This window comes from Aythya marila, assembly GCF_965140915.1.
Source record: "Aythya marila genome assembly, chromosome: 14".
Classification (NCBI taxonomy): Eukaryota; Metazoa; Chordata; class Aves; order Anseriformes; family Anatidae; genus Aythya; species Aythya marila.
Genome location: NC_139055.1, coordinates 1,357,423 through 1,382,465, shown reverse-complemented (window position 1 = coordinate 1,382,465; position 25,043 = coordinate 1,357,423). Strand labels below are relative to the sequence as shown.

At 41.1% G+C, this 25,043-nt stretch overlaps 1 long non-coding RNA gene across 2 annotated transcripts in view; it reads left to right on the top strand.

The window, feature by feature from the left end:
* The first annotated feature begins 2,999 nt into the window (after positions 1-2,999).
* The window catches only part of LOC309883602, a 93,012-nt gene continuing 70,968 nt past the window's right edge, over positions 3,000-25,043 (top strand). Inside the window, exons 1-3 of one of the 2 annotated variants that reach the window (XR_014318486.1) lie at positions 3,000-3,120; positions 5,196-5,295; positions 15,064-15,128. This is a non-coding gene — a long non-coding RNA (uncharacterized lncRNA). Of the gene's footprint in view, positions 3,121-5,195; positions 5,296-15,063; positions 15,129-25,043 lie in introns of those variants that run through there. The other variant, XR_014318485.1, reaches the window with a different exon arrangement.

Below are 25,043 nucleotides of genomic sequence, written 5' to 3'. Positions count from 1 at the left end.
TCGCCTGCTTCCCCTGCAAGTGCTGCATGATGACTCTCAGGAGGATCTGCTCCATGAGCTTTCCTGGCACTGAGGTCAAACTGACAGGCCTGTAGTTTCCCGGGTCTGCCCTCCGGCCCTTCTTGTAGATGGGCGTCACATTTGCTAGCCGCCAGTCGATTGGGACCTCCCCCGATAGCCAGGACTGCTGATAAATGATGGACAGTGGCTTGGCCAGCTCCTCTGCCAGTTCCCTCAGTACCCTTGGGTGGATCCCATCCGGCCCCATCGACTTGTGCACATCTAAGTGCCGTAGCAGGTCACCAACCAGTTCTTCATGGATAATGAGGGCCACATCCTGCTCCCCATCCCCTTCCACCAGCTCAGGGTACTGAGTATCCAGAGAACAACCGGTATTGCCGCTAAAGACTGAGGCGAAGAAGGCATTGAGCACCTCCGCCTTTTCCTCATCTCTTGTAACTAAGCTTCCCCCCGCATCCAGTAAAGGATGGAGATTCTCCTTAGTCCTCCTTTTTGTGTTGATGTATTTATAGAAACGTTTTTTGTTATCTTTAACGGCAGTAGCCAGATTGAGCTCCAGATGAGCTTTGGCCTTCCTAATTTTGTCCCTGCACAGCCTCGCTACTTCTTTAAAGTCCTCCTTAGTGGCCTGCCCACTTTTCCAAAGATTATAAACCCTCCTTTTCCTCCTAAGATCAAGCCACAATTCTCTGTTGAGCCAGGCCGGTCTTCTTCCCCGCCAGCTCGTCTTTGGGCACGTGGGGACAGACCGTTCCTGCGCCATTAAGACTTCCCTCTTGAAGAGCGCCCAGCCTTCCTGGACCCCTCTGCCCTTCAGAACCGCCTCCCAAGGGACTCCACCAACCAGTGTCCTGAGCAGCTCAAAGTCAGCCCTCCGAAAGTCCAATACAGCGGTTTTACTGGTCCCCTTCCTGGCCTCGCCAAGAATAGTGAACTCCACCATTGCGTGGTCACTCTGCCCAAGACAGCTCCCGACGATCACGTCCTCCACCAGTCCTTCTCTGTTTGTGAAGAGAAGGTCTAGCGGGGCACCACCCCTGGTAGGCTCACTAACCAGCTGCGTCAGGAAGCTATCTTCCACGCTCTCCAGAAACCTCCTAGACTGCTTTCTCAGGGCTGTGTTGTGCTTCCAGGATATGTCAGGGAAGTTGAAGTCCCCCACGAGTACAAGAGCTGATGATTTTGCAACCTCTGTCAGCTGCCTGTAGAATTCCTCATCCGTCTCCTCATCCTGGTTCGGCGGTCTATAGCAGACCCCGACCAGGACACTAGCCTTGTTGTCCCTGCCGATCCTAACCCAAAGGGACTCGACCTTGTCATTTCCAGCCTCGAGTTCTACAACCTCGAAAGACTCTCTAATATAGAGAGCCACACCACCACCCCTTCTATGCTGCCTGTCCCTTCTGTAGAGCTTATAGCCAGGCATTGCAGCACTCCAGTCATGAGACTGGTCCCACCACGTCTCCGTGATGGCAACCAAGTCATAGCCTGCCTGCCGCACGATGGCTTCCAGCTCCTCCTGTTTGTTACCCATGCTGCGTGCATTGGTGTAGATGCACTTCAGCTGGGCCATTGCCTTATCCTCCGGCCTTGCCATTGTTCCCCCTGGCACAGCCCCAACAATCCTAGCCTCAGCCCCATCCCCCTTCCTACCTAGTTTAAAGCCCTCTCAATGAGCCCTGCCAGCTCCTGGCCCAGGATCCTTTTTCCCCTAAAAGATAGGGACCCGTCTGCGGCCATCAGGCCAGGTGCTGAGTAAAGTGCCCCATGATCAAAAAACCCAAGATTTCTGCGTTGGCACCAGTCCCGGAGCCACGTGTTTAACAGGTGGGCTTTCCGTGTCCTCTCTGAACCCCTCCCTGCCACCGTAGGGATGGACGAAAACACCACCTGCACTCCCGCTCCATCCACTAACCGACCCAGTCCCCTAAAGTCCCTTTTGATAGCCTTGAGGCTTCTCTCTTCGATGTTATCACTGCCCGCCTGGACTATCAAAAGGGGGTAATAGTCAGAGGGGCGTACCAGGTTAGGAAACTTCCTGGCAACGTCCCTGACCCTGGCCCCAGGGAGACAGCAGACTTCCCTACGGGTAGGGTCAGGCCGACAAATAGGGCCCTCTGTTCCCCTAAGAATCGAGTCACCAACAACAATAACCCTCCTGTCTTTCTTGGTGGAGGCAGTCCTGAGGCGCGGAGTTGACCTCCTCGCCCCAGGCATCCTCCTGGGAACATTTGCTACCTCTTCCTCACACACCGGCCTCTCAATCTCTAGGGCCTCAAACCTGTTGCGTAAGGGCACCTGGGAAGGTGGGGCCGGAAGGGGAGAGCATCGCCTGCGATGTCGAGCAGGGACCTGTTTCCATTCCTCCTCAGCTCCCAGATCCCCTCCCTCTGCCCGACGGCTACAGGGCAGGGGGTCCACCCCCATTTGAGGAGTCTCACCTCGGCACCTCCCCTTGAGGCCCTGCAGGGAGTTACTCCAGAAGTCTATCTCCCGCTCACACTCCCTGATGGCCCTCAACCTCTCCACCTCCTCCTTGAGCTCTGCCACCATGCGGACCAGGTCATCCACCTGCTCGCACCTCACACACGCAGTTTCTCTGCCTCCCGCCGATGGCAGCAACAGGCTCAGACACTCCCTGCATCCGGTGACCTGAACTGCTGCATTTTTTAACGGGTAGTCGGTCTGCGTGTGTACCGACTTTCTGGAGAGCGCGCCGTGCCTGGTGGCGACCATTATCGCCTAGTTACGGCTGTTGTTAACGAGGTGTTGTTTGTGTGTCGGGGGAGCGCTCTGCCCTGCCTGCGCGCCCTGCCTCCGCGAACTGCCGCGCCACTCCCTTCTGACGCGCCACGCCCTGTTTGCCCGCCCTGTTTGCCCGCCCTGGTCGCTCGCGCTCCCTAGGGCTGCTTTTGAACGGCTGGGGAGGGGGCGCTGCTGGCTCCGCCTTCGCCTCGTCAGCCTCCCTCACGAGGGCTGCCGGGTCCTGGCGGCTCCCTCAAGTAGGCTCGATGCCGGAAAAAATTAGCCCTGCCTGGCCCGATCCCCCGCTCCGCTGCAGAACCCGTCTGCCCCGGAGCCGATCGTCCTCGGCAAATGGTTGGTGCAAACTGCTTGTAAATGTTCAGATAGAGTTGTTCAGGTTATCTTGTTCTAGGGAAGATCTCTTTTGTTTTGGTTAGGAAAATAATTCATAGACTAGCTTAAATGTTTTGCTCAAGCTGCAAGTGAGGGGTGGATGCAGGAGGGAAGTAGGTTCCTAAGTTCTGTGCACTTACTATATTTCCCCACTTCTTAAATATGCAACAAGCTGAGCATTTTGTTCACTTTGCTCAATGGAATACTCGGTGGAATACAGAGAAAGGCAGGCCCCATTATTGTACGCTTTTATTTGTACTGTTTGCTAACTGCAACCTCTAGATCTTAACTTACTGGGCTTTTGGTTACCATTTTAACAATATGTTTGTATCAGAAATACCTGGGTGATTTGTTTTTGTATGTATTTTAATAACTGAACCGTATTTTGTGGCAGTGGTGCAAAGGATAAATATCTTCTTTAGCAGATGCATAACCTGTGGGAAATGGCTTGTTCTGGTTATGTTTTCCTTTTTTTTATTAATTGTGTACTATCTTGTAGGCCTTGATTATAGTCTATAGAGGTCCTTCTTGTTGTCTTTATTGCTGAAGAAAGTCTCTTTCCTCCATTTTAACTTATTAGAACAATGTTTATTATTTGCGAAGTTTTTAAGTACTATTCCTATGTATGTTTCAATGAGAGCTATGGTCCACACTTATGCGGACTGTGGTCTCTTTGAACTGTTTTGTTTTCAGATAATAGTTTAAAAATACATACGTCCTGTTGTGTTATTGCAATGATCCAAACGAAAGCTGAATATTGAATATCAAAATTGATCTCCTTTAGACCAAGCCTTAAATGTAAGCCCTCTTCAAAAAAAAAAAAATAATATATATATATATATGTATGTATATATATACATATATACATATGTATGTATATATATATATGTGTGTATATATATATATATATATATAAAATTCTACCATTTCCTCCCCTCTTTTCGATAATGTGGTCTTGCCTAATAGGTGCAGTTGATCAGCATTTTCTCAGACTCTTAGGCCAGCTGAGCGTCCTATAGCAAGGCTTGGTGTGCACCCTTTGAGCTGAGCCTGAGTTCAGCATTTGGTAGGACAAGTGCAAGCCTCTAGTATGTTGTGGACTACTATGTAGTCCTGGGTATTTATTTGCTGTCTTTATTAACAAGCTAACAAGCCAGTTTTTGTGCATCAGAGAGATACAGAAAGATGAAAAGTAAGATCTTGAGTCAGAAACCTCTTGTAAAAAGAGCTTTATCAATGGATTAATCTAACAGTGATGTTATATTATTGTAAAATCTCAAGCCTTTATCCTACTGTGGCTATTACATTCCTTCACAATACTTTTGAAATCCAACCCTTAAAATCCATACTTGATAAAAGTACTGCGTATCCTATTCTGAATAACTTAATTTTATTGAAGTTTAACACTTGCACACATTCTTGGTGGAATCATTTAACTAAGACAACATTTGGTTTTCCTACTTACTTTTGGATGAAGATCTATAGCTTTGAATTTCCATCTCTAATTCCTGGCATTAGCTGTTTCTGTTTGGCAAATGCACGCAGTTTCCTTTGAAGGCATTTTTGCCCTAGACCATGGGCTGGATGCATGAGGGCTAGTACACTTCAACTGGCGTGGCTGTACATTTCTCTAAGAATAAAATTTCATTCTCTTTGTCCTTGAGCATGAAAAGAATGCCTCAAGACTTAAACTGTATGTGTTTTCAAAAATGAAATGTGAACAGATAAAACCAAAGAGAATATATGTTGTAGAAAACTGGAAACAGTCTTTCCAAATGGGTTCAGGATGAGCAAATCCCAACCCTAATTTGTAATGTGCTTTAAAGTCTTTAGCTCACATATAAGACATGTTCTCGAGCTTATCAGTAACCAGAAAGATGGTGTTAATTCAGATTAATACTTAAAAGTTTTCATTTGTTTTGTAATTCTTTTCTTTGGAGGTTGCCTTGCTTTGCTTTGAGCATATGGGTTTTTCAGAGCCTGAGTGACCAACTAAACCTGGACTCATGTTCTTTTCTGCACATCTTTTTCCACAGGTAACACTTCAATTCATCAGACTAGCTTGTTTGTGCTGTCTCCCTGAATTCTTTTGTATGGCGTCAGTTCTTCAAAATGTTTTTCAATCATCTCTAACAGGTACCTCAATGAGTTTACAGTTGGCAGAAGCTGTAAGTTATCCCACGACTAGAATAATGGTGTATTTCTGGTGAAGAAAACACAGTTGTTTGCAGAATTTACCAGAACAGCAAGAGAAGCTGTAGTGGGGAATTCTTAGGAATTCTTAGTTACCTAATCTTTTAGCAACATACAATTTGGATTAGTCACCTGAAGGCCCAAGAAAACACATGACAGAAGTCAATTATCTTTTCCAATTTATGTGCTTTAAATGTACTGTATATATACATGATTTTATTTATTTATTTATTTATTTATTTATTTTATGGAGCATAGAATTCTACTTGTAAAAGTAAAAAGACATTCTCCTCAATAGAAGCTAAAGTTTAGGTTAGGTTAATCTGCACTGCTCTGAAAAACGAAGCTAATCACTGAAAAGTGCTCTGAGATGTGGGTATTAATATATGCACTTGTTGTCAAGGTTATTCAGTAGCTTTGTCCTTCTCAGTACTGTATTTTCATGTATATTTTTATGTATACATAATCTATGACTGGTGGTGGCCAAAGCCTGCTGTGTTTCAATAAGCTTTGCTTGTCACCTGCTAAGTGATGGCTTCTCATTTGTCTATAGGATTATAGGATTATGAAGATGATCACTTCTCAGACACAGCCTTCATTCAGGAGAGCTGACCCTTTGACTAAAGTGCAGATTGCTAAAAAGGATAGCACTTTGGTCAAGATGCATGTGCATGTTTTCCACCAAGTCATAATTGACAGTAGATTATTAAAAAAAAAAAAAAAAGACTGAATTTTAAATATTTAATGACACAAATAGTGTTTTCTATGTCGCTTGTTTTTCTTTCTCATTTTTTTAAACAGAAATTAGAAACCAATTTTCTGAGGATGGGAGAGTCAAAACTTTGCCCTGCAAAAAAAAGTTTTTTTTTTTTTTTTTTTTTTAAACTTTTTACCTGGAAGCAAATACCTTTTTTGTTGTTGATGATGTTTGTTTTGTTTTGTTTTTGGCACTTAACTGGAATAGGGAAAAAAATAGCTGTGATTTTTAAAAAGGAGCAAATCCAAACCAAGCCTGGGGATCTTAGCAGGTCCAGCATTGGATAAATTCTACCATTTCTATACCACCTTAAAGGTTTTCATTCACTCTTACACTGCTTTATATTGCTTAAAATAGTTCTTAAATTAATAACATGCAAATATACTGATATGTGTTCCAATATTGAGAATAAATCTGATAATTTCACTTTTTCCACAAAATGAAATTAAGGTAGCAGCAGAAGAGTACTTTAACCATTCATTAGGCAGGCCCTAAGTTATGGTGTTGGTTTCCAAACTCTGATTTTTTTTGTACAGAGTTAGGGATGTTATACACAGGTGTGAGGAGGATATCTGAGAATCTGGTGAGCTACTATAGTGCAACTCAGAGAAAGAAGTAGATAGTGCTCTTTGTTCAGCAGCTTGTTTTGAAAGATATTAAGATCAGAAGCCACCATGAAAATGTCATCTTGCCTCTTACATCCCATGTGTCTCTGTGTCAAATCTGTTATTATTAAATTAGATCTCTCTTTCTCTACTCTCAGTGGTTCACAAGCCAGTGGGATGACATGAAATGATAGGCTGGAATCTACCTTAATTCTTCAACCATTCAAGCAATCAAGCAAATCTAATCAACTGCTTGCTTCATGTGGTTTTTGGTTTTGTTTTTATTTTAGCTCCTAGCCTACTTTAAAATGTCAGTATGTTTAAAATAAAAAAAAAAAAGTGGGGGGGGGGGGGGCTGAGAAAATACTGTATAAATTTTTTTCATTCCCTTTCATGCCCAGAATATATTTCATTAAATATAATGAAATCACTCGTAATGAGTCATCACACAGCACTTGCAGGGCAAGCAGGTGATCAGGCCCAGTCAGCATGGGTTTATGAAAGGCAGGTCCTGCTTGACGAACCTGATCTCCTTCTATGACAAAGTGACGCGCTGGGTGGACGAGGGAAAGACTGTGGATGTGGTCTACCTTGACTTCAGCAAGGCTTTTGACACCGTCTCCCACAGCATTCTCCTCAAGAAACTGGCTGCTCTTGGCTTGGACTGGCGCACGCTTCGTTGGGTTAGAAACTGGCTGGATAGCCGGGCCCAAAGAGTCGTGGTGAATGGAGCCAAGTCCAGTTGGAGGCCAGTCACTAGTGGCGTCCCCCAGGGCTCAGTACTGGGGCCGGTCCTCTTTAATATCTTCATCGATGATCTGGACGAGGGCATCGAGTGCACCCTCAGTAAGTTCGCAGATGACACCAAGATAGGTGCGTGTGTCGATCTGCTCGAGGATAGGAAAGCTCTGCAGGAGGATCTGGATAGGCTGCACTGATGGGCTGAGGTCAACTGCATGAAGTTCAACAAGGCCAAGTGCCGGGTCCTGCACCTGGGTCGCAATAACCCCAAGCAGAGCTACAGGCTGGGAGAGGAATGGTTGGAGAGCTGCCAGGCAGAGAAGGACCTGGGAGTGATGGTGGATAGTCAGCTGAATATGAGCCAGCAGTGTGCTCAGGTGGCCAAGAAGGCCAACGGCATCCTGGCTTGTATCAGAAACAGTGTGACCAGCAGGGCTAGGGAGGTGATCGTCCCCCTGTACTCAGCTCTGGTGAGGCCGCACCTCGAGTACTGTGTTCAGTTTTGGGCCCCTCGCTACAAGAAGGACATCAAGGTGCTTGAGTGGGTGCAGAGAAGGGCGACGTAGCTGGTGAGGGGCCTGGAGAACAAGTCCTACGAGGAGCGGCTGAGGGAGCTGGGCTTGTTCAGCCTGGAGAAGAGGAGGCTCAGGGGCGACCTTATCGCTCTCTATAGGTACCTCAAGGGAGGCTGTAGCGAGGTGGGGGTTGGTCTGTTCTCCCACGTGCCTGGTGACAGGACGAGGGGGAATGGGCTTAAGTTGCGCCAGGGGAGTTTTAGGTTAGATGTTAGGAAGAACTTCTTTACCGAAAGGGTTGTGAGGCATTGGAACATGCTGCCCAGGGAAGTGGTGGAGTCACCATCCCTGGAAGTCTTCAAAAGACGTTTAGATGTAGAGCTTAGTGATATGGTTTATTGGGGACTGTTAGCGTTAGGTCAGAGGTTGGACTTGATGATCTTGAGGTCTCTTCCAACCTAGAAATTCTGCGATTCTGTGATTCTGTGAAATATGTTTCCCAGGCAGTTTGGGGTGGCCCTTTCTTTTTAAAGGAAAGAGGCAGCCAGAGAGTCTTCTTCCTTAAAAGAATGTGGTAAAATGGCCTAAAGTAACTAGGAAAATAAAACTAACATTCACATTTTAAAGAAAATGTACGTCATTGAAGAGGCTTTCAGGGTAGGGCGTAGCTGCATTACCTGAGTGTTCCCTAGTGTTATAAATGAGGTCTCAAGTCAATCTGAATTTTGTAATATTTATAAAACAAATATTTCTAAAAGGTATAAAAGCTATAAAAGGTATAAAAGGCAAGTAAACAGTGCTGGGTGCGCGGGGAGTCTATGCACTGCCAACACGCACACACAAACATCAAACTTTCTAAATATACAGAACATTGCTTTACATACTAAACCAGAGTATGCCTATACATATGTACAATCAGGAAAGGTAACAAACAATCCTTTAAGTTCCATGACTTAACAGTCTCAATTTTTGCATTCCTTTTCTTGATTACAGACAAGTCTCCATTTTCTATTATCCCGCTCTTCCCAGATCGAAGAAAAGCATATCCATTTCCTTTTCAAGGCCAATGTGCCTCGGTTGAAGGGCACATTCAGGTCAACAGGGGGAACAGCAGGAAAAGACTTCGATGGCTGCAGCAGCAGAGGGGCCCATGGAGTAGCAGTCGGATCAGTAAAGGAGCCCGCAGCTCCCTCACTGTCTGGTAAACCACACGTTTCTGATTGTGGCTCCACATGGCTCTTTAAGGCCTCAGAGAATGCTCACCAGGTGCCGAGCAATCCCACTGCGACCTTGTCATTTCTAGTTGCAGAGTCCCACACCTTGACCTCAGTTTGGTCCCATATTTCAGGCTCATAAACTGTCCGATTGTTAATAAGGAGAATAAGCTGTAAGGTTAGCAGGACAGTCTTTGTTCCTAAGGACGTATGATTCCCCATAATGCGCAACTGCTGACCAGCGAGAGGCAGTTGTGTGCACGGGTCCGCTTCTCTCAGCTCGAGCTTCTCTCCAGCTCCAGTGCGCCTATTTCCAGTGACTTTCTGTACGAGCTTCTCTGAGCAGTTTGCTGAGTTTGGCCGAACCTATCTTCATGAGGCAATCAAAGTGCCTGTTCCCGTCCTGGTCTCCATTCTCCCAACCTGTTCCTCTTCACTTCTTTTTCCTGCTTCTTTATTGATGTAACTTCATCTTGCCGCCTTTTTTTTACCTTGAGGGCAGGCTCCCCTCTTATACCCTTCTCTCCACAGCAGTTCTTTTCAAAACGACTTTTCATTGGTCAAACAACTTTGAATGTAACAACAACAGCAAACGACCAGAAACATCCATGCCTTAACAGCTGGAGAACAAGAGACCAGCTGCAGAACAAGAAACCCTGAGACTGCATGGAGTCTCCTGCATCACCCTTCTTTGTTCCCTCTAAACTCTTTTATATTCCCGATGGCCTCGTCGTTAAGAGTCTAATGTTATCTCAACCACGGGGCTTTCCAACCCCCATGGCCACACTCCCACATCTCCCTCTTCTTTATTAATATCAACCATTTTCTCGACACAAATTACCACTCCATATATAACAGTAGGCTTTTCAACCTTAGATGCTATCGAGCTGGGGGAACCTGCTGTGCTGACTCTAAGGAATAGTACAGAGCGTGGAGTGGAGTGGAGACACCACGGCTAGGCTCTGTGACCAGGTGGGGACTCGATTGTTCTTGTGCACACCAAGATCGATAAGCTGCACTTTTTGTTACCCTGAGCCAACGACCTGTCATGTTTTGACAAATGCTGTACTCTAGTGTACTTCTGCTCATTATAATACCAAAACACACCTCCATCCCAAAAGCTACCCACCTTCAAGTTGTGACCACCCCTCACTGAGCACGTGCTCTGAATTTCTCGGAACCTATTACTTTAAACGGAGACGGGAAAACTTTACACCAATCATAACTAAGATATGCTTGACTAGAGCCACTCAAGCTCCACCTAAAAGATAGAAAATAATATAAATTGGCCTAAGAGAGAGGGGATGTCAGGGGACATACCACTGTCAGGAGAGATACTATCCTGAGGACATCCTGACTCCTAGGATCAGTCAACGGGATGAGCCTCTCTCCCCCCACACACATATTGGGACACCTTTGGGTGAGATTTGAACACTTGGTTATAAATCTCTCTTGAGTCTTTGTGCCTCTTAACACGTTAATTGCCAGGCTGCATACCTCTGTCACCTGTGTATTTCATGCATGCTAGCTTGCTTTTGCAGACAGTAGCTATCACCGGCAATCTAAAGAACCTGTGTACCTGTTGCTGTAATAAATTGCACTTGATTGCATTGTTCCTAGTCATGACAATTCTCATTAAACGCGACTAGAATAAGGGTGGTTATACATTATTGGTGAATCCGTGACCATGGTAGTTCAGTGCTCTGAATCCAACCAGACCCATATCGGTTAATGCAATATTGGTGAATCTGTGGTTGTGATAGTTCAGTACCCTGAATCCGACCGGACCCATAACAGTTAATTGGCTACACCCCTTAAAGTGACAAAGAAAGAGAAAAAGTATTTTAATTTATTTGAAAGATGTTCAAGTCTAATATCTGGATTTGCAAAACTTAGAGGGAGAAACACTATTCACTCTTAGTGTTGCTCTTGGATTTAGCAGTAGTTTCTATTTCTTGTTTGTACCATGATTGCCTTCATGATCCCCTCAGCATAAAAAATGTCTCCAGCAGTGTTTGTTACATCCTCCTTTCTGGCTGAATATCTGACTGCTGTTCACTCTTTGTATTTTTGGCTCTACTGTCATTGGCTTTACCGTCATTGGTCTTCAACCAATGAAGTTCCTGTTGCTGCATTACAGTGGCAGAGCACATGTGCATTTCACTGGCAGAGCACATGTGCATCTCCTGTTACTGGTCTGTTTTTACAATACGTGCTCACCACTAGTATTGCACAGCACTTTTGCAAGTCTTTTTTAAATCTAATCTAAAGTGAATAAGACCAGAGGAAAAAGTAAAAGCTTACAATTAATTAGCAGTGTGAAAGAGAACTAACTCAGATCAAAGGAGGGTAAAAATAAGGACTTTTCTTTGAAAGTTCTGCCATAACTGCATACAGACAGACATTTTCATAAGTTTCTTCCAAAGTAAAAGTAAGTAATTTGGTGTGCTCATACAACATGACTGAAAACTAGCACTGCCAGATAACCAGGCATGGTGGTTCAGAACTTTCCTTCCAGATGTCTTTGGTTTAAGTCATTTATTTGTATTTCCTACTCTGCTCCCAAAACTTGGATTAAAACACAGCCTGTTATCCACTCCCCTGCAAGGCATTGCTTTTCACCAGGAACTGGAACATCGTCCATAGTTATGGTAACTATCTGAATGTGAACTCGAATAAATTAATGTTCTGCACAGTCAATTCCTGGCTGCAGTATAAAATAACAGCAAGCTTATGGCTGTCATATACTGGGAATTAATGACTTCATGCAACGCATGTTACTTGCATAAAGATTTAGTTAAGTATTCTATATGTGGCCATTCACTGTGTCTGATATGCTCCTGTCTGGGAAGTGGCAGCTGCAAGAAAGTGAGGCATTTGTGCAACAGGTATTCTTGACTACAAAGGCACGAAGCTAAAGTACAAAATGGTGCAGAGAATAAGATACTCTTGTAGTGCTTTAAAAATTGGTTTGGCTTCTAGGATTGTCGAAGATAAATATTTTTATTGTTGGACACTTTGAACTAAAAAGTAAAGTTGAGCGAGGAATTGCAGCAAGAATTATCTTAGCGCAGGACTAAGAGTGTGTGGAAACTGCTTTAGCTCTCCTATGGGCATATGGAATGCAGTTGTGCTGCATCATGTAGTTGCACTTATGAAATTATCCTCTGTAAAATAATATACAGTTCAGAACATTGAATATGGTATTCACATTTAATAGTGTTGTTTCAAAAGACCTGTCAGACAAACGGTTTGCTTGATGCTCTTTGCTAACAACTTGAATGGCACAATATTATGGCTTCAGGCTTAATAGTTGATACCTAGGATATAGAAGACTCTCATGCTGTATTTAACTGTAGTTAACGTACTGAGCCAGCAGTCTCTATTGGTGGCATTCTACCTAAGTTTATTTTAATGCTGTGATAAATATTCTACCTTAAGGTAGAAGATATTTATGTTACACCATATGTATTCTTGTCAACAAAATTATTTTTTATGGTCTGTTTTTCTTTTTCCAAAAGAAAAAAAAAATCATTGTTTTCTGAATAAAAGTTTAAATAAAATGAAGTATGTTTTGCTTACTATAGGACTTTATTCACCATGACAACCAATACGTTTTTGTTCAATTGCCCTGGACCTTTTCTACCCTCCATTCATCATAGTGCTGTTCAAAACTGAATTTGTTTTATGTATATACACACCTTTTCTTTTTTTTCAAATATCATCTATGTGCAAAGCACACTCTCCCTTTTTTGAATGAACATCCAATTATGCAAGCCCAAACTAGGATTAGTTTATGGCAATCCTTACAGGATGGTTGTCATGGAAGGTCATTACAATTCAAGGAAGGTTAGAGAAACTTACCAGTTGACCTGAAAATTAGATTGTCAAATTGAATGCCTCTCATAGGGCATGGCATTTTGGTAACTTCAGCAGGTTTTGTCAGGAATTAGAGAAAAGCCACTCCTTTAAAGAGCCTCATTGCTCAGTGCAAACACAACAAGAGTTGAAGGTCGGCATGCTTTGTTGCACAACAACATGATATTTTTACATTACCATGAAATCCACTTACGTACTAGTAAGAGAGCACTGTGCAAGCTGTTGTGCAAACTATACTCTATAGATAATCTTTGTCATTATAATGGCAATAAAATAAAATAAAATAAAATAAAATGGAAAAAAACATATGGGACAAATATTTAACTGAAAAAAATAAGAAGTATGGCTGTGAACTGATAGTTTGGGATAAGTGTTTGTCCTGAACTTTTTTACTTAAGCTGGAATATTTCAGTTAAAATGCTCACTGGTGGTAGCAATGTAATGAAGGTTCAAACTGTTTGGGAAAAATATTCAGACAAAACAAAATATTACAACCTATATCAAAAATACTGCTCCACCACACAAATAATGGATTTTTTTTTTTATCTATATGTGGTATTGCTCAAAATGTTTGGCAATCTTTTAGTATTTGTTTCTTTTACATATTGTGAGCATGTACTTTTTTTTTTTCACTTTCAGAACAGTAACAAATCATTTATGTTACTTGAATTTTTCAAATTCTTCCAATTGTTCACAAAAGGATTCTTTAGCTTCCTTGAGAAACCAAGTACTCAAAAAAGGCACTGGAGTATTTGTTTTGCACAGTACTAGCAATGTTGAAACCACAGGGTGAGATTTTGCAAAAGCCAATTCTAATGCTTTTCTAGTGAAGCTATCCCCACCACCCTCTTCCCCTCTTCCTTCTACTAGAGTTTAGTAATTTTAGTTCTGATTTTTTTCCCTAAAGAAGCTAATTTTTTTTCACAATGCAGTTAGAGATAACCTAAGGAAATCAGGTAACAGGTTAATCCATGTAAGTATCCTTCTCCCCTAGTTCTCCCCTAGCATTCCAGTCAGTTAGTGAAGACATTTGAATGATGTCCCTATGCACCAGTATGATTTCCCATACAGTGAATTGTGCTGAACACTGCCTCCAAATGAGAATTTCATTATTTTAAGTAGATCTCTGATTTTTGAAGCAGGCTCTTTTCCTTTTTATCTGCTAAGGTGGCACATAAAATGAGTTCCAGCTAACTGTTGAAGTAACAAAATTAACAGACAATTCACCTGCAAAAATGATGGAAAAAATGTATGATTTTTTTTTTTTCTAAAACCTGATTGACAAAGCCTTCACCTAATAGTTCTATCTTCAAATTAAAGCAATTTGTTGCAGATACTTAGAATTTATGAGATAAAGTTTATTTTTGATAACTAGGTAGATATTCACTCTATGTTTTCAGTATTAGATTAATCATTCTTTATTAGTAGGATTCAATCAAGAAAAAGGCAGATCATTCATTCAGTAGAATGGCTATCTCAGGTTTTTGTCTCTTGTTTTCAGAGGTTACTATATAGGCCAGCTAATAATGATTCTTTGTAGGTTGTGTGTGGAGGAATGGTTAAGCGAAGTAGGCCATGTGAACATTGCACAGCTAGGAGGCCGCAAGTTAACAAAGTATCGAACACAGCTCAAATGAGCCTGAGAAAGTACGTAAATAAGCCTGAGAAAATACGTGAATGCGGCCTGGGAAGGAATGTAAGTTCTGGGAGGTTTTAGGGAGGTTTCAGGGAGGTTTCAGGTACAAGGACATGATATCTGTTGGTATGCTGGGAAAGTACTAACTGTGTTACTTTGGTGGGAAACTAGCTGATAGAATAGAGAAATGTACTAACCAATCATGAGCTTAGCTTTTGCAATATGTATGAGCTAATTATATTGAATTAGATAAAAGACGACTGAGCTATCCAATAAATCGAAGTTCACTGATCACTCATATTGAGCGTCTGTGTCTTCCTTCCGTCGACAACAAATGTCCTCGCAACAAATGGCGCCCGAACAGGGACTTGAACCCTGGACCCTGGAATTGTACCTGCGAGCCACGGTTGGACGGAATACGAGGACCGGTCCTGCAACGCAGCTCAGGAGGTGAAAAGGATTATAAATTGCTGAATCCCTGCATCTGAGGTCTGAAAGGTGAATGGACAAGAAACCTGGAATCCCCACACCCGCAGCTCGGAAAGGGAGTCCTCGCACCCGGGATGAGCCTATAGAGGGTCCCGCCGGAAAGCGTCGCCGAGGTCTTTGCAAAGGCTGCAACGGTACCGACGTATATAAAGGTATGGAGAGACAAGCGGCGTATGATTTGCTCAAATGCTTTTTAGAAAAGCGGAGCACACAGCTTACAGACTGCAAAAAGGATTTACCAGGATTATTAGCATATGGGGTAGCTAAGGGTTGTTTTATCAATCCTGATACAGTTTTTGAACAAACAGAGTGGCGTAAATTTGGGGACAAATTGTTTGATGAAAATAAGACTGCTAAAAAATTTATTGAAGCCTTGGAGAGCAGTCACTAACGCCTTAGTTATACATCAGGCTGAGCAGAGAGTTGCTGCTACCGCTACAGAGCGACTGGGATTGCCGGGAAGTGCTGGAGCTGTGGATTGCCCACTGCCGCCTTCAGTGAGAACGATAACGCTGCCTCAGGGGGCTACGGGGCAATGGGAGCCTCCCCCCCCTCAGTCACCGCCACGAGCAGCGCTGCACTCGGAGTTCCGCGGAATCGAACGGCAGCCGACCCTCACCGTGTGGCGAGTCGGCACAGAGCAGAGGGACGGACATCAGGACCCTGCAGCCTGTCTGACGTAACCATGGAAGCAGCGGCGGCTGTGCTGCTTCTCTCTGGCATTCTTTTTATAAGGGGTTTACCTTGCAATGAAAAAGGGATACTAACTGGAGTGTTAATAATTGTATGTGTTATTCTTAAATGTCCAGGTATTTTGTGTTGAAAGTATTTGTGTAAGGGTAAGGTTTTAAAACAAAGTGTTGCAAGTCACTTCAGGAGGAACACAATGAGAGGCAATACTTGTTTGTTTGCTTATCATTCTAAATTATATTCTTGTGGTATGATTGAGGTTGTGGTATGATTGAGAGTGAGATGTGCAAGAGGCCTCTGAGTGTACAATTGTGCTCTGAGTGTGCAAGTGTGCTCTGGGTGTGAGTGTGCTGTGTACTGTGTTAGTGAGAGCCCATTTATTGCCATAGTACAGGCTGAAATCATAGGAAATTAGTACTGGTCAAGCAAAATCATGTTTCACAAGTATGGGGTCATTGTGTGAAGTAGCCACTAGGAGAAACTTAAGGGAACGTACTGTTTAAAACTTTTTGATCAAAAATGTTATAGAGATTTTGAAATGGTGCCAGAAACAGGTACCCAGTGGATCACTGCAAAGTGGACTGAAGCAGCTTTAGAATCTGCACACGCCAAAGACGACCAGGAAGAGGTTGCTGATAATTATTCTGACAATGACGTGGGTTGTGACACCTCGACAACTGTCAAGAACAGCCTTCGATCACCATCAAGTGATTAGGTTTAAGTGTGTTACTATTAAGTTGTGTTACTTACTATTAATTGTGTTACCATTAAGTGCTTACAGTAATTGTAGTGTTATTAGGGTTAAGTTGTATAGTTGTGTTATGTTATGTATCCTTTCAGAACATGCTTGTTTGGGGTCCCAATAGGGGATCCAAAGGAACTGAGTGAAATGTTAGCACCATATTCTGCCAGTATTACTCTGCTTAATGGATCTTTTTCTGACTGTAGGAACTGCACATGCTTTGACTAACATTAATAAGCTTGCTTGTTGGGCTGTTAAACAATCAAATGTAACAACACAAGTTCTTTCTGAAATGTCGCAAGATATGGAGAGCATAAGACATGCTGTATTACAAAATAGGGCCGCTATTGATTTCTTGTTACTAGCTCAAGGACATGGGTGTGAAGATGTAGAAGGAATGTGTTGCTTTAATCTCTCTGATCATGGGCAATCAATTCACAATCAATTAAAATGGTTAATGGATCATACACAAAAAATTACGATACAGAATAATTGGTTTGATGATTGGCTTAAATCTGTCTTTGGAAATGTAGGGGGATGGGTTTTTTACTTAATCAAAGAGGGACTTCGCCTTTTGCTTATAATTGTATTGATTATAATTGCTGCGCGGGTAGTCTTTAGCTGCTTATCTAGGAAACTAGAACAACTCACAGAAAAGGTGTTTGTAGCCCAAAATAAAAACGGGGGAATTGTGGAGGAATGGTTAAGCGAAGTAGGCCATGTGAACATTGCACAGCTAGGAGGCCGCAAGTTAACAAAGTATCGAACACAGCTCAAATGAGCCTGAGAAAGTACGTAAATAAGCCTGAGAAAATACGTGAATGCGGCCTGGGAAGGAATGTAAGTTCTGGGAGGTTTTAGGGAGGTTTCAGGGAGGTTTCAGGTACAAGGACATGATATCTGTTGGTATGCTGGGAAAGTACTAACTGTGTTACTTTGGTGGGAAACTAGCTGATAGAATAGAGAAATGTACTAACCAATCATGAGCTTAGCTTTTGCAATATGTATGAGCTAATTATATTGAATTAGATAAAAGACGACTGAGCTATCCAATAAATCGAAGTTCACTGATCACTCATATTGAGCGTCTGTGTCTTCCTTCCGTCGACAACAAATGTCCTCGCAACAGTTGTGCTTATTTTTTACTAGACAGTCAGTTGTCTCCTGTTCTTCCTCACATCTTCCTCACACAATCATGGTTTGCACAACAAAGTCACTCTCCTGAATCTTGTCTGATCATCTGCAGCTTGTCTCTTTGTGTAGTTCAACATAATAACATTAATAAAATTTAAAAGAAAAGAATCTTCCTGAGAAAAGCAGGATAGTTCACATTATACAATTGAGCATTGGTTGCACAGGAACAACCAGTTAAGGAAGAAAACAGTCAAAATATGGGACTTCTCTGACAAATCACAGTTACCCAGTTTGTCCTCCAGGAATATCATGAATAATTGATACCAGGCTGATCTTGGTCAAACCTAAAAGCAAAACTACTTTTGCTCAAAAGCTTGTCAGAAAATGTCCATATGTACTCCTGTTTTTGAAAATCTAGGTGATCACAATGGAGGGAATTATGTTACTAATTTGCTGAATTATGTATGTGTGTAAAATATGAGGTTACTGGTTCAAAAAGTTGCAGTAAAATGCTGTCAGATTTTGGTTGTCCATACTACAGTAAGTAGAGTCATAAGTTAGCCTGGTATTACTATGAAGTATATTGCAGTGTAGTCTCTTCATTAATAGTTTCAAATTATTGTAATCAATAAATATTTCCACAAGATCTCATGTTAACTTCATCCTGTTATTGTCTGGTAGTTGAACAATTGACTTGTCTTGCCAATGCACTCAGCAGGATAAAATATTAAATTCAACAGTGTAAGTTCATAATGCACCAGTTTTGTGTCTCCTGCTGCCTCTTTGAATCTGCTAAATACCTGCAAAATATCTGAGTATGTGGACCCCTAACTGGATTATTTCAATTAGTGTATTCTGGAAGAATAACTGTTTAAACAACTCTTGAATTCAAGCTTTATTTTCTGTTAGCCAAAAATGTTTTCATTTTCTTAATAATGGGGTTTTCTTCCTGATATGGGTAGAAGTCAAGAATTTTATTTGTTTTTATTTTTAGCAAGATAGATTTTGGAAAACTGAAAACATCTTGTTTTGTGAGCTTTCCTTTTCTCTGATCTCATTACTTACAAAACTGGCTATCCTGATTTTAAGAGATTGATCCAGGCTTTCTATTCAGGGTGGGTGTAATGTGCTATAAGTGTGTAATGTTTACTATACACCCTGATACACCAGCGGAAGTCCAGATGCCCCTTTTATACTCAGTATTACTGGTATTGGGATCATGTTTTTGTTGGGAAACATTTGTGTCTTCGATGTACTGTAAAGCTGTTACAGACCCTGACAGAGCTGTCTTGCCAAAAATAGTATTTCAAGACAAAAATACACTGTATGAACTCATTCATTTGATGTTTTCTGATTGTTAACTTTGTTCCCTTGCAAGCATTGTCCACATTAGATCACTGAGGAAACTTTTGATTTATATTTTACAGTGTGTTTTTTTTGTTTGTTTGTTTCATTTTGGTTTTCCTGCTTCTATTATTGCCTAATTAATGTATTCAAGTCACAGTAAGGAAAGTTCAAATCAATATAAATGAAGTCGATATTATATTATTTAGATTAGACCTCCACCTTAACTGGAGAATGAAAGCTCACATATTTTGCAAAACCCAATCTCCCCATGGGGAATGTCAAAGTTACATTGTGACTGCTAAAATCAATTCATGCAAATAATATTCCTCTCCATCTGAGGGTTTACTGAGTATGTTTTAGACAAGTACCTTGCCATTTCCCAACTTTTTATTTAAATTATGTGCAATATTCTCTTAGGGAGGGAGAGGAACAGGACCTTGGAGATGTATAGAAAAAGTGGGATTGTTAGGATGGTTCTCTATGCAACCTGGTCTTGTGTGTATTCAGAGCATCAGCAGCTATAGAAAATATTGTGGAAGGGCAAGATTTCTTACCCATCTGGCCTGGGAGGGAGATGAGATCCTTTTTTGGGGGTAGGTAGGTCTGCTATTTAATGAAAAAACTTTCCAAGTGCTTATGATCTCAAGTTAAACAACACCTGTTGTACTAAATCTTGCTGGTGTACCCTTTAACTTAACAACAGGAAAACCCCAAGACAAACGTGATTTCATTATCTCAATATATAGTCATAAATTATATGTTAAATTACAGATTGCCTGATATCATAACCATACCATACTGCAGCTTCTTTACATTAGGTTTACTGTTTGGTAAATTTATGTCAACCTTCCCATTTATTTGCTGTTTCATGTAGTGCTTACCACAAAGAATGCAGAGGGAACAGCAGAGTGCACCTCAAAATTCTGGCAGTCTTTGCTAATTTATGGGCAACTGCTATGTGCCTACATCTTCAGTAACTAACTCCTGCTCAAACAGAGGCTAATTTTCACTGCATTTGCTCGATACAGTGCCTATGTAGAGCACCATTCTAAGTCACCTTATTTAAGACTCTATTAAAAATGTGTCAACCCCTTAGTGAATGTGTTTGCCCTTTTCTTTTTTCCATTGTAGTATATGTTTTTCTGTATTGAATCCCAGAAATTCACTTTTAACTAATGAATCTGAGATTGTTCAAAGGAAAGTTGTTAAGCTTGTTACAAATACATAGGCTGACCTAAACTAATTATTCAAATCCTCATGGGTTGCAACCACTTATTTCTCAGGTTATATTGTAACCTCCTGGAAAAAAAAAAAAAAAAAAAAAAGCTTAAATAAAAAAACAATTTCATATATTGCATTCCTATAGTCCAGGCCTTGGAAAATACTTGGAACAAGTCATTTTCTTGCTAGTCATTGTTTAAAGATTCTTTATTTTATTGGACCTGTGCTGAGCAGAATAATTTATTGCCTGACATAGTTAATTATTCAAATTATGTTCACCTTTGGAACCTGTTGAGTAATTATTTACTGTCTTCTGATTCTGAGTAATCAATTACATTAATTTCTTCAAATATTTTGGTTTAATCTGGCTAGCTGTTAGCTACTTTAATCACAATAAAACATTTGGGGTTTGGTTCGTTGTTTTTGAAGTCTTGTCCTATTCACTTGAAGAGAAGGGAGATGTTTCTCTTCTAGTGAAACACAAGCAATATATATAAAGCAAAAGTATAACTAAAATCCATCATGATCTTGGGTATTAAAAAAATTGGAAGAAAAAATAAATAAACAACTTAGATCAGTTTTCTCCTAGTTGTAAAGCATTCAAGTAATTCAGGCAAAAATTACATTGTTCCAATATCTTCTGAATGTAGATGCAGTTCTCTTGTGCAACAGTGTAACAATGTAATGCCCCTGGAAGTATGCACTGTGTTGGACCATTCTAAACCAATCTAGTTCTTTCTCTTCGAGCCTGTTTAACTCCACTTGTTTGTGATGGCTGTGCAGTGAAAAGAATTGGGCATTGACTTGCATGCTGTCATCCAGTGCTTTGAAGGCACTTTGGTGCAGCCACTGAAAACTGGCAGCAGCTATTACTTTAAAATGTTTGGCTACGCTGCAAAACACTGCTCTTCTGAAAAGAGTGAATTAGTATAATGAAAAGGAAAACATGAGGTTGAAGGAAAGTAAATTACACCTGGAAACTGCTAATATAGCAAATAAATTGCCATTAGGGTTTTAAACTTGGAGATAATTGTGCATAGTCATTTCTTCTCCACTAAAACTTTGTACTTTAATGTGTTTACAGAATCGTCATAAACATTTAGAATGTGAACCCTTGATAAAATAAGCTCTTTGCACAAAAACTGTGCAAGCTATCAAGTGACAAATGCTGCCATTTGTCTCCTTAGCACCTGGTTAATGATCCATGACAGAAATATCAGAGCTGAGTGATAACTGTACAGTGATATAATCTGGCTTTGTGGCTCAGACTTTACACCAAAGGCTTCAGTGATGTGTTTTAGCCCCTTTGATGTTGAAGACTAACACTGAAAGGGCTTTCTTGTCCAAATAAATTAATCTGGGTGACAGAAACAATTTACAAAGCTTTAAATGTGTTGCTTGCCCTATTATCTCCAAGATCTAACTGTAGAATATTCAACATAAATAACATTCTGAAATGTTTCTTTAGGATCATCTCTGATTAAACTTGCCTGTAAAGCAAAGGGCTGCATGATTCGATGGACTGAGTTTTTCCCCATACTAATCTTTCAGGCAGAAATAGATGACTACATGAGGCTCACCAGGATTTCAAGATGCCTCTGATAATGTTAGCTACACTTCCAGCCTAAGGTCTTGTCACTTCTCAGAAGCTAATGAGGATTGCATTTAAACCATGATTTTTAGAAGAACAAGCTCTGCTGTAGGGTTAAAAATCCTATCTCTATGAAGTGACTAGCTTCTGTGTGGGTTTAGGACTCTACAAATATAGAGTTATGGTTCAAGATGTACTATTCTGTAGATCAGCTGTTTAATTCAGGTAGTGTTGATGATTAGGGAGTTCCAAATGGTTTATCCAATAAATATTGTAGAGGTTGCAACAACCATGCTTCATACTACCTAAAACTTCAAAGTAAGCTTCATCTGAAGTTCCCACCCTCATAATAAAAACTGCCATATTTCAGCTCAGTAGTAATGTCCACACATGGCTGTGAATTGATTCTGCTGCCCAGATGTTACTCTGTTTATTAACTTTACATATCTGTCTTGAAAGCATCTGCTTACACTTGTACTATATAGGAGAAATTTCTACTTTGACCAGATTACCCTTGGAATACTTTAAGTATTTGTTGTTAAGGAAAGCATTTAGTATGTTCTTTCCAAAATGTTATTACTTGTTGTTCTCCATGAGATAGCTATAATGATGCTTTTCTATAATTATCCACATTGTTATAAATTGCTGTAAATTTTTTGAGCTATGTTACTGAATAAAATAGAATATGTATGCATAAAATTAAAAAACAACAGTTTTTTATTTTTCTCTACCTATTGATGAATATGCCATTGTTATATATGGAGTGGTAATTTGTGTCGAGAAAATGGTTGATATTAATAAAGAAGAGGGAGATGTGGGAGTGTGGCCATGGGGGTTGGAAAGCCCCGTGGTTGAGATAACATTAGACTCTTAACGACGAGGCCATCGGGAATATAAAAGAGTTTAGAGGGAACAAAGAAGGGTGATGCAGGAGACTCCATGCAGTCTCAGGGTTTCTTGTTCTGCAGCTGGTCTCTTGTTCTCCAGCTGTTAAGGCATGGATGTTTCTGGTCGTTTGCTGTTGTTGTTACATTCAAAGTTGTTTGACCAATGAAAAGTCGTTTTGAAAAGAACTGCTGTGGAGAGAAGGGTATAAGAGGGGAGCCTGCCCTCAAGGTAAAAAAAAGGCGGCAAGATGAAGTTACATCAATAAAGAAGCAGGAAAAAGAAGTGAAGAGGAACAGGTTGGGAGAATGGAGACCAGGACGGGAACAGGCACTTTGATTGCCTCATGAAGATAGGTTCGGCCAAACTCAGCAAACTGCTCAGAGAAGCTCGTACAGAAAGTCACTGGAAATAGGCGCACTGGAGCTGGAGAGAAGCTCGAGCTGAGAGAAGCGGACCCGTGCACACAACTGCCTCTCGCTGGTCAGCAGTTGCGCATTATGGGGAATCATACGTCCTTAGGAACAAAGACTGTCCTGCTAACCTTACAGCTTATTCTCCTTATTAACAATCGGACAGTTTATGAGCCTGAAATATGGGACCAAACTGAGGTCAAGGTGTGGGACTCTGCAACTAGAAACAACAAGGTCGCAGTGGGATTGCTCAGCACCTGGCGAGCAGTCTCTGAGGCCTTAAAGAGCCATGTGGAGCCACAATCAGAAACGTGTGGTTTACCAGACAGTGAGGGAGCTGCGGGCTCCTTTACTGATCCAACTGCTACGCCATGGGCCCCTCTGCTGCTGCAGCCATCGAAGTCTTTTCCTGCTGTGCCCCCTGGCGACCTGGACGTCCCTTTTGGGCCAGGCCTCATTGGCCTTGAAAATGAGGTGGATATTTTTTTCTTCAATCTGGGAAGAACAGGATACATAAGGCCTGAAGACCGAGTTGCTTGACAACTTAAAGCAAGACATATTGTTCAAAGGGAATGGAAAATGGAGACTTGTTAGTAGTCAAGAAAAGGAATGGAAAATGGAGACTGTTGAGTCGTGGAACTTGGAGGATTGTTTGTTACCTTTTCTGATTGTATAGGCATACTCGGTTTTAGTATGTAAAGCAAAGTTCTGTATATTTAGAATGTTTGATGTTTGTGTGTGCATGTTGGTGGAGTGTAGACTCCCCTCACACCCAGTGCTGTTTATTTGCCTTTTATACCTTTTATACCTTTTATACCTTTTATACTTTTTATAAATATTAAAAAATTCATATTGAGTTGAGACTTCATTTATAACACCATGATTTATTAGGAAATGTTTTTGGGTTGTTTGTTTTTGGATGATTGATAACTGTCTTTTTCAAAACCTCAAGTGCCTGTTCTGCCAGCTCAGGTATTCATCGGATCTTTCCATGATCTGAAATGGCTTACTAAACCAGCAAAACAAATTAGAGAAGTTTCTTCTGGATTAATGAGCTAGATCAGCTCAGTTGTAAGACATCGTGACCATGAGGAAGAGGCAGGACTACATGGCTGGGATAAGATGTAGCTAGCAGGGTCAGGGACAATGAGTCTTCCCCATCAATATATCAGTGAGCTGTCAGATCTGGTCAGCTGTCTCATGTAACTTGTTCCATAAAATTTGTTTTCTGTAAAACAACCTATGTGTAATGGACATTGTTTTTGTTCTGTGGATCTGGTTGGAATAGCTCAAATATCTTGTTTAGTTAGTGAAGGACAACAAATTCTTTGAAATGAAAATCCTCTGTGTAATATTAAATTGTTCCTGGAGAGTGAATATATTCTTTCTTTTAACTAAGGTGTTAAGATTTAATTACTGAAGGACAAATTTAAGCAGCCAAAATATCTGAGCACTATGCACAGTGTTTGCTAATTGTTGTGTTTACCTATCCTATTATATAATTATATAATCCTATTCATATGAGGATTGAAGTGATAAGAATATGATTAAAAGGGTATTGAGGGAAATGACATCTGAAATTGATTCTTTTAATGCATAAAGATTATATGTTCTGATAACTTTTTGAAGGGGAAAAACTGAAACTATAAATTGATATAGAATTGGTAAAGTAAAGGACATGACTTCTTATCCTTCAAAGAACTTTGGAATTAGTGGGGAAAAGTTCTGTTGATTTGAAACAATCCATAGGAGTAAATTTATGAATACTTCAAATTAGATTTACTGTGGGTTCACATTCTGCCTTTTGCACAGTTCATCATTTGCATTAGCTT